The 16,982-nt window shown below is 42.6% G+C and overlaps 1 protein-coding gene across 1 annotated transcript in view; it reads left to right on the top strand.

Annotated features, from left to right (window-relative positions):
• atxn1a (ataxin 1a) overlaps window positions 1–16,982 on the top strand; it is a 94,200-nt gene that overhangs the window by 11,258 nt on the left and 65,960 nt on the right. Inside the window, exon 2 of the mRNA XM_084380092.1 lies at window positions 14,498–14,673. The gene's annotated coding sequence lies outside the window, so the exon portion shown is untranslated. The remainder of the gene's footprint in view (window positions 1–14,497; window positions 14,674–16,982) is intronic.

The raw sequence follows: 16,982 nt of genomic DNA, 5'->3' as shown, positions 1-16,982 counted from the left end.
GCTGTAAGACGACAATAATGACTCGAGGCCTTACAAATAAAGTGACTTTTTATTGTCAGTTGTTGCTTCTGTGCTCGCCGCTGTGTTCCTCTGATAGCTTGCCCCATAAATGTCACAGGAGTGCGACACAGATAAAAAGGAAATTGTGAGTTTCCACGCTGCCTTTGCTACACTGTGTGATTGGTAATGTGTTCTGAAAATGTTGGCACAATATTTCCCACAGCACTTTAAGACATCCTCCATCAAGGCAGATTCTGAATGGGCTCCTACTACGCCTGCTTGTCAGATGTGTAGCTTTAACCACTAACCTCCTATCAAACCTCTCACTGCCAATTAGCCTCAAAACCCAACAACAGACAATCTTTTTGAGTGAGGAGATGCTTTCGCCCCCTTCTTCCTCTTTCAGCCCAGTGCTTTTGTTTTTGAGGCGAGCGCCCAGTCAGCTTGGTTTAATCCTACATAACGTGCCATTAGCTCTGCTAGCGATTTGCCCCCACACTACCTCTAGCGTGGCTGCCTGAGATGGATAGCTGAGTGCATTTGCAACCTGACAGGACACTGTAGGCTACTGCTGAAAGGGTGGGGGTAGAGGTGTGTGTGTGTGTGAGGGGGGTGAGAGTACAGAGGTAGCATAACCCTTTTAGGAGGCACTTCATGGACACCATTTACACTTACTCGAAGCAAGAGGGCTGTCGTGTGGTGAGGGGAAAGAGTGTGTGAATGTAGGTCAGGGGTGGGGGTCATTAATGAGTAAGATCATCTAAAATTCATGTTGTTTCAGGACATCAAACCTGGACAAAATGCACCTGTCAAAACTGCCATGGCTGATGTAACACATGTGGACTTGTATTTTTTTGGATAAGAGGCAAACTACATGATTTAGATACCACATCAAGGCACCCACGCGTTGATTATGTGATTGTCACTTCTGCTGATTAGAGGTCTTCACACAGGTCCAAAAAATTCAGGCCTGAACTCAAAAGTCCCGGAAATGTAGTACTCAGAAATTAATTGGACTTGTCTATTATTTTGAAACTGGGACGAGGACCGGTGCAGAACCGAGAAATGTTGGACCCGAACCCAGCTGGGTGACACACACTCAATCTGCACTGATTTCACTGGTGGTTGCAATTAACAACCTTAAACGAGAAAACATTGTATCATACCAAATGTAACGTCTCCCTCTTCACTGTGCCATAATCCCTCACTCTTGCAGAGAAAGTTGGTAAAATACGTCCAGGTTATCTGTTATTCATCTCTTGCTGATTGAAACAGCTTGGCTCATCCACTCATTATTTCATCTTAAATGTCCACCTGCTGTCATGGTAACCAGCTTTGCATAATAAAGAAATCTTTGATTATTTGGCCTTTTTGAACTATAATAACAAAAGCACATTCGTTGCCATCTGTGAGATGAGTCTGATCACGGCCAGGTCTTCTGTGTGCTACTTTGGTATTATAAGTGTAAAAAAACATGGATCCTAACACGTTTGGGTCCCAGGTGGGAAGACTTCTTCGGAATGATCAGATTTGATGGTGAAAGACTGTTAATGTGCTACTTTTTGCCCGGGACTAAACAATCGTGACCGTTGCTAACAGTCTAGATCAGATAAAAGTCTGGAATTTACTGTTATCTGAAAGTTTTTCAAAAGGTATTCAATATATCTGTCTGCCACATAAATTGTCCTTGGCAGGCTAAAGAGAACCTCAAGTCAATATATCTTTAACTTGCTTTAATATTTCTGAGTTCAGCTCTTGGTTGGACCTGATCGATGGTTCAATACCACCACTGTTGATGCAATTGGATCCCATTTAGTAGATCGCCTTGTTTAAGATCCAACATATTTTCTCTGTTGTCCATTCACCTTGATACATTCTAAGTAAGGTAAAAGGAAATAGTTGTTTGCCTGGTTTGTAAGTACCTTGGCTCAAATATTCATTCCTCTAGAGATGTTATCCAACACACTACATTATAGAGAGACCTAATTTGCCGCTGACATACAGGGCTGTCACATTCGTTGAACAATGATGGTAAAACATTCAGGCAACTTGCTTCAACCTATCTGTTCTTGGACATTAGACAACCCAAGGTCTCTATGTAGAAAAGGGTAAGCCAGGTTTTCTGGGCTTTTGATGAAAACCCAGCAGCAACATGCACAAACACACAGACACAGAAACTCAAACACACACTGCTGGATTTTTTCAGTTTGGTCAAACTGACCTGAACTCTATGACCTTTTCCTCAGAGCTCGAGTGACCCTGAACCATGTGAGGGATACAATGATTCACTGTGACACTGAACATCAGCTAGCATCTGCTAATACCCTCCTAGTGGATTAACAGCGGCAGAAATTGCAGACTGGTTTGAACTTACTGCTGCTGATCATTCGGTATGTAATGAGATTTTCAACAACTATCCTGCCAAGATCCAGATCCTCCCCATGATGCAAGCCTCATAGGTCAACTCCTTTTCGCTCTATATAGCAAGACATGACAGCCTTGTTGACATGTTAGAAACTGTGCAAGAGAAACTGTTGTGTATTTCAAACCTTGCAGCTATTTTCTTTTTTATATTGTGACAGTGCTGTGCTTATGGTCTGGTTAGGTTTATGTGCAAAAACCACTTGGCTGGGATTTGTAAAAGATTATCATTTGTCTTAAAATACCTGTTTTGTTGCCACAAACACAGCTGGAGATGTTGAGAAGTCAAGTGCTAAAGACCCTTTGTTTTGTCACCATAAACACGGATGGAAATTGTCTGAGGTTTCCTTTAATATCCAGTGGTTTCACACTTGCAAATGTTGAAATGCAGTCTCGAAATGCGGTCACTAAGTTGACAGCCTTCTTGCTCGTAACTTTTACACCATCCCCTCCACATGACAGTAATTTAATGAACATGTAATGTGAATGTGATTGCACGAATGTAAATATGGTACATAAGCGTACAGATGTTAACATATCGGGGATTGCAGAAACGTTAACTGCTCCCATTTTATCCTGGTGACTGGGCTGTTGATACTACATATTGCTGTTGCACATGAGCACAAGGCAGGTGTTTGTTTTGGAGGTGTTCTTTACATTTGAGTTTTGCTGCTCACTAGTCTAAGCCACTTGCTTCTGTCTAGCTGGCAGCTTGGTTGTTAGCGCTGACTCCTTGTGTTTATATTTGTTTGTTCACAGATGTCATGGATACCTCAGGAAAAGGCTTGCAAAATACTCTCTGCGTCAGTCGCCTTCTTCAGAGAGATTGCTGCAGCCCGCGCATTAAATTAGGGCTAGATGCATTAGAGACATGACAAAATACAGTGTCAGAGTTTGCTTTGTTTGCTAAGTATGCATGTGCATGAAATGTAGTCATCACAAGCACGTTAAAATGTGTGTGTATGTATGCAAGTGTGACTGTGTTTCATTTCCTGTCTGCTGACTTGCAACAAAACTAAGCTTTATCAACATGACCTACAGGCTATCTGTGTTTCATAGAAGCTTCTCTTGGAAGTGATCATCGCTTTTTCTGTTTATCTGGTGGCGATGTTGAAACAGAAACACCCATTTTCAGCTGAATGATCAATCAACAACTGGACAAAAACCACAAGTTCAAAGATTCACATTGCAAAAGATTTCTTTCAATCCCCAAATCACAACAGAGAAACTCAAGTCCCCTCTCCCGCAAACACTGTGGGATTGGATTCTCGGAGACCTTGCACAAGGCTGCTAAGAAGCTGCTGGATTTGCAGGTTTTCTATTTGAACTTTTTGCAAAGGTTTTTCTCCGTCCTAAGTGTGTTTGCCAAGCGCAACACATGATTATAGTCCACCAATAGCATTACTACTCAGGCCCCTCTGCTTCAGCTTTGGAGAAGAGATTTGGAGGGTTTATATTGTTGTTGTTTACTTCTAATCTTTTAAAACTGAGGCACAGTTTCATAATGCCTCGTAAAAGTAGTAAGCTTGTGTCCTGTGCTCATTTATACGGTCTTTCAGTTTGTAAGCCCCATGAGACGTGAAAAGAAAGGTTTTGCCCAGATGTGGTTCAGCTCAGACTGTCTAGTTTCTCTGAGAATTACCTTCGGCTGCACACACAGTGAAATATTTGTAACATGCACCATTGTCACTTTTTTACAACACTACAAAGGTGGGTCACTAACATCAGTTGCTTTTAACTGAACGGCGTGTGTTAAAGGCTTCATTTTTGGGTAAATTGACAGATATGCTGAACACGTTTTCTGCTCAGTTTTGTGTTTTTATCATATGGTTTATATGAAATCAAGCATTTGGAAAAATCGTGCAAATGCCAGACACCTCCTCTGTCGATCCATTTAACTGAACATAACAGAAGTAGTTTCAGCCGTGTCTTCCAGACCAAAGTGCTGTGAGTCATGGAAGATTTCCAGCCTGATTCTCAACATTTGTGTGTGACTCAGTGTGAGCAGGACCTGGCTGCAATATGTTCATGTCTGACCGTCTTTTAAGAGAGATCTGAGGTCCAAGTTTGGTTTGGAGCGGTGTGAAAAAGCCTGAAGTTGATTTAAGTGTTGTGTTCCAAAGTATGTCTGTTATTATTGATATTTGAAGCTGATCAGTTTCTTTCATTTACTATTGTGTGACGCAGCACTCGTTCTTGCAACACTCATACTTGCAACACTCATACTTGCACTGAATTTCATGGTGAGGCAGCATTGTGCACCAACAGCAAGACAAGCATCATGACCGCTGTTTTGACTTTAATGAGGCCTTTCAATTCCCTGGGATATTTTTTTAATCCTTTAAATTGATCCTTTAATTTGCGCTGAGCTGAAAAGCTTTGTGTAAGCTACTTTTGAAATATCTAATAGTATATTCCATTCACAGCAAATTGCTTTACATTAAAAGCTGATAAAACAAATGCAATTCACACAGATTTTAAAGATCCTATTCACATTTTTTGCAACATGAAGGTTTTGTTTGAGCGGTTTGCGGACCCCCAGTCAGTCCACGGTGAGGAGTGTTATATCTCATATTTTGGGTGTTACAGAATGCCAATATAAAATGATAATAGCCACCGTCCTGTCAAGTGCAGAACAGCAGGAACACATTAACTCAGCAGGTTGATGAATGGAAGAGAGGGACTAATATTTAAAAATGTTAGCCTCGGCTCTCACGCTCCCTCTCAGCTGCTGCTTCATCGGGAGAATCGCTCGATTATCACACCAATGCTGTGTGCGTGTAGGTGTGCACGCTTACTGGACATAGAGCGCGTTGAATGTGTGTGTGTGTGTGTGTGTGTGTGTGTGTGTGTGTGTGTGTGTGGCTGAAGGGAACTGCAGTAATTTCACTGGAGCCAGAATTGTGCACTTGCCCCACTTTCAGTCTTTTAATCATGTATAGACACTCGGGGCACTCCTTTGTGCATCTCTGACTCTGTGTGTGTGTGTGTGTGTGTGTGTGTGTGTGTGTGTGTGTGTGTGTGTGTGCACATGTGTGTGTGTGTGTGTGTATTGTAGTTGTGTTAATCCGTGAGCGTGAACGAGGGTCTTGGTACAGTATGTGTCAGAAGAGACTGCACTTAGAGCTCCCTGACCGGAGACCCTGTGTGTGTGTGTGTGTGTGTGTGTGTGTGTGTGTGTGATTCATAATGCATATTCCCTTTTCTTTTACACAGAAAGGCAGAACTGATGTCCTCATTTGAACTTTTGAGCTGCAACAAGCTCTGTTGGCAATGATTCCTCGGATTGAGCTTTGTGTTTGTGAAGTTGACATTTATTTTCTGAGATGTTGATGCAAAAAATATTAGAGCTAAATATTCTACTTGTTTGAATTGTGTGAATTTTCAGGACATGGAAAAAAACCTCATGCCTTTATACTTAAATACAGACTCCTACTTTGAGATAGTGTGGATGAGAAAAGCCCTAAAATTCAACATGCTGCTTCTTACATTTTGAAATGTAAATGGAAATCAACAACTACCTACAATCTCTATGTGACAGTGTGTGTGTCTGTGTTTGTGTGAGCTCACATTTTTATTTGTCGGACCTTCCAACACTGTTCTCAGTATGACCTTGTAGCAGTTTGTAGCCCCACAGTGCCCATCCCAGTGACTAACACCCAGTCTAACATGCTGCCTCAAGCAGCTGCGCTAATGTACTTGAAAAGAACACAATATACAGTGTAGCTTTGCAGCAAGCGTCAGCATGCCTCCCCTCTTAGTGTGGAGCAGTTGTATTTAACATTTAGGGATGTATAGATGCGTAGCAACATATTTTGAATTAGATATCTTTTATTTAAGAATGCTGCCGCGTCTCAGTGGTTACCATTGTTGCCTCAAGGTAGCGGTCTCCTTTAGGAAATAGAGTAGTACTTAGTGTTTACACCTTGGAAGTATAGAAAATGATGTGTGGTCTGGCTCAGGGGGATCTCGCTCTTACTATTTCTTCACCTGTGGACCATTTTTTTTGACCCAGTTTAAATTGTTTATTACTATTAGAAGTGATGGAATGGGTCATACCTTCGCTACAGTAGGTTAAGCATGGCGGTCCAATTGACACATGGAAGAAAACACATTTACTTTCAGTAAATAACCAGGATGTGAGGCCTCTCATTAGTGTGATTTAAACTGGTGCTGAAGGCCAAGTTGAGTGACTACAGTTGAAACATAACATTACACTCCATTGTGTTTTTATGCTGCTGTCATTGCTAGCTATGCTGACAGTCTTCCAGTCTGATTGCCAGCTCAAAGTGATTCTGTTTTAACTTTTTTGCCAAAAACCAGGCTGTCTTTTCTTTTCCACCACCTCCTGCGGTCTGCACTACTACAGACCAGACGCTCTGCCCCCATTCAAATGAGTCAGAGGATTGGCATTTTCGCCACAATGCCTGATTTGGTCAGAATGAGGTCTTGGACCCACCTCTGGAGGCATTAATGCATCAAAAAGCATAATCCAATAATCTAACATAACTTAATTTGAAATGGTTCATTCTGAAAATGTGTATTACTTTCAGTGCTTCTGCTGAAACTAGAGCTTTTACTCACTGCTAAGTAAATACTGAATGCAAGACTTTTACTTGTAAGTAAGAAAAAGGTAAAGAGACTTTTATACTGTAGCGCTCCTTGTTTTACTTTAGTAAAATACTTCTTCCACCAGTGACTGTTTGTTATCTTCTACAATCTTCCCGGGGTAATTTGCAGTTTCTCATGCTTCTTTTTTCTGTGTTTAACTGCAGGAGAGAGGAGGTCACACTAGACATGTTTGAGCCTGGCCTCTGAAGCCAGGACAGCAGCGCTGTACATCTCCAACCTGTCAAGTATTGACAGTGTATCTCACCATGGAATGCTAACAGCCACACAGGGCGTGGCGCCGCTGTTAGCTGCTCTGACCCTGTGACCTCGGCTATATAACTGATTGTCAGTCCTAGTAGTGAGAGGTAACAAACAGTGACGTAACATAGAGTCAAAAGAACCAACGACGCTGACCTGAGGAGTAAAATTACTCTCTTACGTTATTGAGTTTCAGGTGTAAGTCTCCCTTGGCTTGTTTTGATGATTTTGCAGATTTAAATGAGCAACTTTATACTTTGTCACAGGACACTAAGGGCACAGTACACACACACACACACACACACACACACACACACACGCACATAAATGCACACACAGCACTAGCAGTCAAGGTTAAACAAAGATAACTGGACTTTATTTGGGTTGAGGGCAGTGCAGCATGTTGGAAGTGAGCCTGACATACACACACAGACACACACACACACACACACACACACACACACACACACACACACACACACACACACACACACACACACACACATACACACCTGTCAGTGTTGGCGTCTGCTCAGTCCTTTTTCTTGTAGTGCCTCTGTTCCTTCGTCCTCTCTGTCTTGGTCATCAGACCTTGTAGCAGGATCTCAAGGGACAGCTGGTGGGGCAGTGTGAGCACCTGCACTTTGTGTGTGTGCATCTTTATGTGTGTGGTTATGTACATCAGTGGGGTTGGGAGGGGGTACCTGCAGTGCTCTGGCCAAGTGTCTGTATATCCGTGTGTGCGTTTAGTGTGTGCATGTGAGCACCTGTGCTGCCAGCAGGGACCTGCCACAGCCGTGGTGCTTCATGACGTATGTTGGTGACTTCCTAAGGTCGTGCTGTGAGCCCCATAATAACTACTATCCTCTTAAAGTCAACTCGCCTCTGTGTCCAGAGAGGGGTGTTAAAGTATTTGGTGCATTACAGATACGTGACTGATACAGATATGTTCATTAAAAGGCTAGGACTGTACCATATGTCAGCACAAAATGCTGAATGTGAATAAAGTGATTCGGATTAAATGGAGCACAAATCCAGATTGTGATATTTCTTTACTCTATTAATTAAATGTAATTTATGGTACTGATTGCTGCTGGACCGCTACGTCTGTGACCTTAAATGGTAAAGGCATTTTTGAGATTAGCCGTCTCTCTGATCCAAAAATATATCTACGTGGCTTCTCGTTGGTTTTTACATTGGTTTCACTTTTCTGGGAGTTTGCCACATCAAAGTTTTCCACCATGATTGCAGAACATTTTCTGTCCTCAATCTCTGATTTCTATAAGCATTCAAGCCATCAAAAAGAAACAGCTCTCTCGCCGCAGCAAAAAGCACGACAGGCAAGAAAAAGAGTGCAGGTTGACACGTCATTCAGCACGCCCTGGCAGGAACGAAATTGTGGGGGCGAGCGAGACTCAAAGTTTGTGTCAAGGAGTAGAATGAGTCCTCATGAAACATGATCTTACGGCAGCAGCTCACCTCGCTGTAAGACGGCGGTAGAATTTCTATAATCCGGCCATTATACAGAACCTGCTGTCTGCTTTACTGTCAGATTACTGCCGGAGAGCAGGCCAGTCGCATCAGCGCTGTTTACTCATTTTGTATAGTTACATTTTTAAAAACATTTCAATGCCTGTTCTTAATTGGACAGTTTACTTCCTGTCGCTTTGGTTTGCTGCACACGGTGTTTATGTTGGTGGGCTGGAAAGTGTGGGTGTTTAAGTGAAGGAGAGTTTATTGACTTTGCGTACAGATGACATTGAGAGCTCTCCGTACTAATGTTTTTAGATTGTGTGTGTGTATGTGCTGCTTGCACAGTCTGTGTGTGAGAGGGAGGAAGAAGAAAGGATCAAAACAGTAGATCATTACTATGCATGCGTGGGCAGCATATATGTCTTTTGAATGTTTGGAAAAAGAAGTTTGTGTGTGTGCGCATGTGTTCACCTTTGAAGATGTGATTGTGTGTGTGTACGTGTGAGTCTGTGTGTGTGTGCTTGTTCCCTGCAGGCCCCCCTCCCAGCATATTCCCCTGATCCCAGCGTTGGGATCTTAGGGGGCCGATCAAAGCCGGGCTCCCTGCGACTCCCGCGTCTCCAGGCCCTCTGTGCTAACGCGCCTCGACGGAGGAATGCTGAGTAATTCCCTCAGGTGGCAGCTTGTGCTGATGTTCAGCGTTAGAGACCTCCAACAGTCTCACTTACACATGTTAGCTCCTCACACACGTGTGTGTGCGCTCATGGTTAAATACTTTACATACATGCACACATTCATTTTTTTCCATCTTCCACTTTTGTAAGTTTCACCAACTTTTCTTCTCTGCAGCACACAGTGTGGAACAAGTGTGTGCGAGTCGTGCTCTGTATTTTATCCCCCCTCACTCACATCTCTGTCACGTGTCATGGTGATGTTGTTATGATGTGATGCGTTGCCCGGGAGAGTACTAGTGTTAGAGAGGACGGATGAGGAAATGAAAAGAGGAGAGTAGAGATGTGAGACCTTGGGAGAGAAGAGAGAGAGGGACTCAAGAGAGAGAAGAAGAAGAAATGAGAGATGATGACGTTGGATTTGATTTACGATTACTCTTGAACCCTTTTGTAACAGGACGAACACAACCTTGATAGTTTGTCATCGACTTGACTTTGTAAATTCCTGTGTGAAGTAATGCAATCACACTGTGGCATTAGGCAGCTGTTATTATACCATAAAAAGTTTAATGACATCAGGAGACGGCCAATTAACATCCCCACCTGTTATCAGATGGGAGTCAGAGACTGAGCATGTGCCTTCAGTCTAAACCTCACACCCACATTTTTGCCTCCCAACGTTGACTCAATACTGTTTTTATCTTCATGTATCTCTGTACATTAGTCGGCCTTATCTTAATTGTACACAAAGTGTCAGAGTGCCTGTCGTGTGTTTTAGCTGCAGTAGTATCTGTGCTATGTAAGCACACTTATGAATGGTAGAGGAGACGTGTGCGTGTGTGTGTTTATCAGCAGGGAAAAGCATGATCATCAGATACACAGAAGCACATCTGAGCAGCTTTTAAGAGTGCTGAACTTTGACCTGCAGTGATAATGCTGAGGGTTAGCGAGGCAGTGAGTTGCACAACCGAGAGGTAGTTCATGTTTCTCTTTGTGTCTGTATGTCGGCTCTCTTTTCTCTCTCTTCCCCTCTCACTGCTTTTCTAAATTTAATTTTATTAAGCTGCACTGGTCCGATAGCTCACGAGCAGCAGCACCAATGCATTTAGATACATTTCATCTAGATGATAATGATGCCTGGTTTATGTTTGAAATGTCTCTGCAACAAAACTGCAGAAACAGATGAAGTTAGTAAAACAGGAAAAAGAGAATGAGAATTGTGAGAATTATTGCAAGTAGTTTATATGTCATAACATTGAGTTGGCTTTGCAAGCTAAGCTAGTTGAGGATGTGAGATGTTTGTTTATTTCTGGCTCAACTGTGTGAAATGTAATCTAATGTGTCATGACTAGTTTACCTGGTGCTTGATGAAGAGTCTCAATAAACTGAGCCTTTTTATTTAGAGTTATTTAAAAGAGGTGCTTCAGTTATCTGTGCATAACATCTCCCATAATTTGGGTAATAATTATACCTCTGTAGGCCGGTTGCAGATCGGGTTGTGCTCAGCTAAACCACCTATTATTGGCCAGTTAGTTGCTTGTCTTGTTGTGTGTTCAGCCAGTGAACCCAATGCCTGCGGTGCAGTCCAAGAACTTTGCAGTGCTGCACTTTCCTCGGCCCTTTGGATGCCAACACTTATGACGCATTTTAAACCAGAAAAACAGCTTGTTTGTTGCAGTCTATCTTTTGCAGAGTAGCCAAGTAAAAGTCAGCTTCAGTGGAATTCCCGTCTGAGGACAGTTGCCTTCTGGTGCATTTGGTCCTTTCCTTTTATTCGAGGGTTTTTTTTGTTTTTTTTTTCATCTGCATACAAAGTTACAAATAAAGAACAAAGGCGGCGTAAAGAGGGACATGCTTATGGAGCCAAGCAAGCCCACAAGGGAGCATGGGTTGGCCCTCCTCGCCTGCTAGGAGTGATTTAAATTAATTTAACACACAAAAAGCAAATAATGTGTTAAAAACAGAAGCTGATGTGACCGGACATTTGAGACAGCGACGTATAGGTTGAACTCTTAGCTAAAAGAAGAAATGAAAAACATAATATAACGTGCTCTTAGTAGCCGCAGAGTCGAGTTTCTCGTGTCTTTGAGGTGTAGATGTTGTCGATGGTAACAGAAGCATTAGCCAGACAAGCTAGGTCAGGGTGTAATCCTGCAAGAGATACTGCACTACTCCTCATACACACACACACACACATGCACGCACACCCCACCTATGGCTCCATGCTCGTCGTTGACAGCTGTGCTTGCTGTGTCTCTGAGAGTGCGCGCGTAACGTGTGTGTGGGTGCGTGCGTACGTTTCCAACACTGCGTGTGGCGGAGGGACAACAGGCAGGGGACCAATAGAAAAGCAGACTGAAAGGGGCAGGGCATGGTTTCATAGGTGCACATGGAGATGCGCACACATACACACACAGGGCTGCCAGTATTACTGAGTGTGTTTTGCGACAGACAGGGAACTGAATCCTAGCCTGCTGAGTTGGAGGAAAAAAAACTTGCATTTGTGTGTGTGTGTGTGTGTGTGTGTGTGTGTGTGAGTGAGTGTGTGTGCACCAAATTTGGACCATGCTGTTCCATTAAACAGACAGACAAGGTGAATCCAGGTGAAAGCTCTGTCCCTGTACTGATTCCAACTCCGAAATCAATCGAATATAGATATTGATTCATGGGAGGATTATTTTACACATTGATACAACTGAAATATATTGTGGAAAGAGAGATGAGGAGTAATGATTGTATTGGTGGTTGTAATTTTTGTTTTAATGCAGGTAATGATTTCCTGAGTGACTCTCTTCCAAGAAGCAAGTAGAGTAGTTAATGTGCCAGTTACAGTCACGGCACTGATGGTAAAGAGGTATGTTTACTTTGTGAATTAAGATGTTAATCTACTTTAATAGTACAGATATACAGTCGCTACAGTAAAAGGTCTTAAAGCGACAGTGTAAATAGAGCCAATACTGTTTTTGAAGCTGAAACTGTCGACTGTTGCACTGAATATCTGGTCATGTTTGCAAGGTTCACTCGTTCTTCTGCTTTATTCTTCAGATACTTCCTGATTTAAATCAAAATGTGGAAATATTTTGAATATTTTAGTTAAAGTAGATGATCAGACACCAAGATTCAGCTTATTGCACATCTTAAAAACAACATGTCAGACAGTTAGCATGTTATCTGTGCTAAAACTTTAATTTCCATTTTGTCATTGTGGACTCTTGATGTCGTGTACAAGTATTACAAGTGTGTGTACGTGACTCTCAACTCTGTGTGTGTATTTCGATGTGTGCATGAGGTGTTTTACAGGTTTCACATGCCTGCATGCTTCTGTGTTTGTATGTTTGTTGAGTTTGTGTCAACTCAGTACAAACAAGTATCAGTTTCTCTCCCCAGGGCCCATTTGTCACACGATCAACCGACCTGATTTTGTGTTGCAGAGGCGATGCCTTGTTTCAGGGTTCAGCTCCGCCCCGTGACCTTGGGACATGTCTTTGTCGCCATGGTAACAGCCTCCGGGGTTACTGTAAATGAGACGAGTGAGTCGGATGGGTGCGCCGAGAAGTTTTCTCTGTGCTCGTGCATCAAATTAGGCACTTTACCACATTTACTTTCCCAGGGGGGATTAACTCGTTTTAGGGGAACACTCTGAAACACTTTCATAAAGTTAGACTCACACCTGGCTGACACATGATACCATAGTCTACTTCTCTATAGGCTATTGTGCAGTGACACTGTAGTCATTTGAGATTAAGTGCTCTGCCCTGTAGTTGTTGACAGAAGTTTTGGCAGAGCTGGATCTGTAAGTCTTTGACCTATGGGACTTCAAAACAGCATTTAGTGCCCTAAATAAATGCTTTTTTCAAGGACCCCAGGGAGATTAGTGAACAGGCTGTGAAAGCTAATGAGGATAGAAATAAGTAAACAAAGAAATTATAATTTATGTGTGATACTCTCAGTATTGTTGCAGACACTACAGGACGTGCTGTTATGTTTATTATGGTGTTAAGCATCAGTTTCTATGATAGAGCTTCATGAGACTGCATTGCAGTGTGTATTTATTCACATAACCATTTGTAGCGTGAAATTATTTTAACATTTTAACAGCAGCTCTGTCAGGCTATGACCCAAACAACAAGAAAACCAACAAACAAAGTACATCTCGGTCTCACAGAACCACTCGTTTTATCCCCGGCTTTCCATTTCATCATAATAGCTCTCGGTTTACCGGAGGCATTTGGACAAAGTGAAAGATTGTCCACCGAGAAGCGAGCCGAGCTCATGAAAGAGACCTAAATGCCTCCAAATAACTATGTTTTAATTTCAACAAAAAAGAAGGGAGGACACACGCCTCAAACCAGTGTCTCATGCGGGTAAACAAAGCGTGGTTGCCATGCCGATGGGGCGTCAGTGTATAAATAGCATGGGTGTTTGTTCTGAATACTCCAGAGAGAGAGAGAGGAGACAGACACAGAGGGAATAGCAGGGAGACAGTGATAGCCAGCGTTGAATCACAAGCACAGGCTTTAACAGGTGAACATGGTTTGCAGCTCTGCACATTTATACACACATTAGGATCTTATGAAGGACGAGCTTCCACTAGCATGGACGTATGTTGCGTGGGAGAGTCGCATGCATGAATGTCAGTATGCGTCCAAAGTCAACAGGTTGCCTTTATAACATTTACACACTTTTATCAACGAACACATTAATGTTGCTTTTAGTTTTTTTTCTTTAAGTCAAAGTCCGTGCTGCTGAAGGATCAGTTAACCGTCTCGCTGACTAACTAGAAAGATCAATTATTGTTAATGCAAGCAGTTAGTAGTCTGAGTGTGTCTGCTGCTCTTCTGCACAAATGCCATTTTAACTGAAAGCAAATCGTTTTGTGGAAAATGGCTGAAGGTTAAGCTGATGATTGTAATTGCATAGCAGGTGATTTGGTTATTATGCAGCGATAATTGAGCTAGAGCAAGCCACGATCATATCAGGAGAAATATAATTTCCTGCTGCTGTGTAGAATAAGTGCAACATGGCGTTAACCTTCTCTCTGTCTTTCTGTATTTCCCCTGTAGGGAATGGTGACAGTACCTGCAGACAGACAGACGTGGACAGACGGCGCAGACACCCAGAACGCTTCCCTCCCATTCAGACTTCACACCAGGAACTGCGGCTTCAGTCGGTCATCGCCTCTCAACTGAGCAGCAGGCTCCACCTACTCCGCCCAAGTAGCTCTGCCTCCTCTGCTCAGGTAGGACGCAAGTCGAACAAACTGCGCCGAAGTGGAGTTTGGAGTCTGATGATATGTGATTTTAGCATAAATTCAAAATCTAAACTACGATTAAATCCATCTGCTGATTGTGAACTGTTAAGAAATTGATCTCATCAGCCTGCACAGGAGATGTATTCACGCAAGCTCATTTGGTAACCATGGCAACACCTGTACATAACCATCTGATTGCTCAGTCAGAAAGTGACAAGTGGTTAAAACATTATATACACAACATTACAGCACAGTGTGCCACTTTTTTAGCCTGTTTCTAGATTCATTGTGTACCGGTCTTGACTTATAGTGAACTTTTGTCATAAGCACTCTCATGTGACCCCAGATAGGATAAATACTTGGGATGTAGCAAAACGCTGCGTGACCTGCTCTCAGTCACCAGAATGAAATTTTCCCACCCTATCCCATGTGACAGTGACGATGCAGGATGACAGTCATGCTTACATGTCTTCGCTCATTGGTGAAAAGATAGTGTGAACACAAAATTGACCAGAATTAAGAGGCAAAGATTTTTTTTTGGTAAAGTCAAGGCTTTACTGTGAATATGAGTTGTGGCACATTTAACTTACTAAAAATGTTTTGTTTCTCTTAATATTTTTGGGGATGTCTTTGTCTTTACATTGATGGCAGGTTGTAGACTTCAGGTAAACAGGGAGTGGGGGGAGACCTTTCAAACCTCCATCCTGCAGGATTTTAAAAAGCCTGAAGAAGAGAGAGTGTCCAGTATTTCACATGAAAATAAATCAGACATACACTGTAAAGTTTAAAAGTTTACTTTAAAGTCAAACCGATTTCATCTTAATTACATCTTAATTAAAACTAACTTTATGTAAAGTTAGTTAGATTATTAGTCTACTTTACCAGGTCATTTTGATGTAATCTGTTTTTACAGTGTACCCCTGCACTAGATATTGCACCTGCATGGTATTTCACTCTTTGTGCCTATTGAGTTTTTGCTATTTTGCCCTCCTTCTTCCTCCTCCTCCTCCTCTTCCATTCCCATGATCTGTCTTTTGATTCCTCGCGTTGACCCTCCCGCTGATGTCTCTCAAAACTCAGTTTTTCCTCCTCCTCTCTGCACTCTGCTCGCTGGATCTATTGAAGCTCCTCCGTCAGTCCTTTATCTCCGTCTCACCAGCTGTGTGTTGAAGCTCCATTCTCTCCTATGAGGGAGAGCAGAATGAATAGAAGAGCTTACAGTGAGAACAGTGAGGAAGCCAATCCCTGCCTTTGGTCTCTTACTCCTCTCTCTCCTCTCCTCCCGTCCTCTCCTCTGTCCTAAGACGCTGCTGTGACCAATCCCGTCTCATCTCCCTCCCGCTGTACCCAGTGTCTCAGACGGGGTTTTAATATTAAGAGGGATGTATTTCAAGACAGAAAGTGAGGGAAAGATTATAAGCAAACAGAGCCAACGTACAGATTTGTTTGCAGCATTTTTAGTGAAACTACAAAGAGTTTTATTAGTTCAAAAAAATCAAAAGAGCCTTCTGAGCCTCACCCCAGTTGCAGCGTACCCACTGACTTTTGACTCAACAGTTTTTTTGTTTATCACCCTTCAGCAATATACAGTTGCACTTGACTCGACAACAGCATCATTATATTTTGCTGTGAGGTACTTCAGTGTGCTCGGGGACTTGCTTCATAAGTATACAAATATGTTCTGAAGTGCAGACTAATTAGTTTATTAATTTAACTTTGTACCAATTCAGAGAGGAGCAGCGAGGAGGGGTGTGAAACGAGTAGAGCCTCTGAGAGAGGAAAAATAAAGAAATGAAAGGTAAGATTTAGATGAAAGAGATGTAAAGAAAGTACATAATTAAACACAAATGATGAATATAAAGTAGTCTTTTAAGTTCTGTTTCTTTCTCGCTCAGATTCAACCTTTCCCTGCTGCTTCTTCCCCTCCCTCTCTCCTCTCTCCTCCTTTCTTCGCCCATCAGTCTCGCTGAATGGAAATTACACATTTCGCTCCCTGCTTCCTCTCTCTTTTGTAAATTCGCTGTTGACAGTCGCCTTTCTCCGAGCAGAAAGCCTCAGAAATGAGCAGATGGAGGGCTGACAGTCTCGAAGCTCAAACAATGACGCTGGGCGGCAAGTCGTGGTGATCAACACATGTCAGAAAATGGCTGTTAATGGGGGAGCCGTATACAGACTGTCAGTCTTCTGTGTAGGGGAAGGATTCCTGTTGAGGACGTGGAGTCAGAATCCAAACACTTAAGACTTGACATGTGTGCTCAGATGTTTGACACGTGCCTTATGTTGTATCCTGCATGGCT

The sequence above is a fragment of the Pagrus pagrus genome (assembly GCF_965226575.1).
Source record: "Pagrus pagrus genome assembly, chromosome: 17".
Classification (NCBI taxonomy): Eukaryota; Metazoa; Chordata; class Actinopteri; order Spariformes; family Sparidae; genus Pagrus; species Pagrus pagrus.
This window is presented reverse-complemented; position numbering and strand designations above follow the sequence as displayed.